Genomic DNA, 841 nt, shown 5'->3' with positions numbered 1-841 from the left:
TAAATAGTAAACAAACAGTTGGCAGGGGTATTTATTTAATTGTGCCAGAATAGCTTCTAACAAAACTGTGCAAGCCTATAGCTTGACACAAATACCTTCTGTGCTGGTTTGAGCCTGAAAAGGGAGGCACAAAAGCTAACACTATAGTGGCGTGGCTGCGATGCATGTGGAGGCGCTCGCTCAATGTACAAGAAGATGCAGCTACAACTTCCCACCCAAAAATCAAGATATCATAGCAATATCCTCAACGGACCCAGCGTGGCAAAGAGTTGAAGGCGTGTGAAAAGTTCCAATCAGTGAGGGTAGCATTGCGAGGTAGCATAGTATCCGAGGACAGACTCGGCGATGGAAGTGTCTGCAGAGCTGGCTTTATTGAAAGCATGTGAGATTGACTCTTGATTCAGAAGGTCGGCGCCGCCATCAGATAGTGGGCTAGCAACTGGTGCAAATCTCAGCTTGGTACTCTCATGGTTGTATGATGTATACTGTACCTGTACAATCAGTCTGGCGCATTACGCATCACATAGCTCTCGGCCGCTGCTTTCGAGAGCAGCAATTATGTCGCCACAAGGGGTGCCGCCGCTTCCCACATTTTTTTCTGCTAAAATTAATATTCAATATTTTTGGACCTGCAGTGCAAAAATTACAAGAAGACACCTAGCACTATTACTGTTCCTGTCCGTGTTGCTGTTCTGTTGGGTCACGCCTGGGCCACCACCACTGTTTGACCACCGCATTCTTAACTGGTGTCACAGGTCACGGTTAAACTCATTGCCCTGCTAGACTGGTGGTCAACCGTCACTTGTCACACCCACCATTGGACTAGTTATACAGGTACAGT

Source organism: Phanerochaete carnosa, assembly GCF_000300595.1.
Source record: "Phanerochaete carnosa HHB-10118-sp unplaced genomic scaffold PHACAscaffold_157, whole genome shotgun sequence".
NCBI classification, from domain to species: Eukaryota; Fungi; Basidiomycota; class Agaricomycetes; order Polyporales; family Phanerochaetaceae; genus Phanerochaete; species Phanerochaete carnosa.
The sequence above is the reverse complement of the archived record's forward strand: the minus strand, read 5'-3'. Positions refer to the sequence as shown.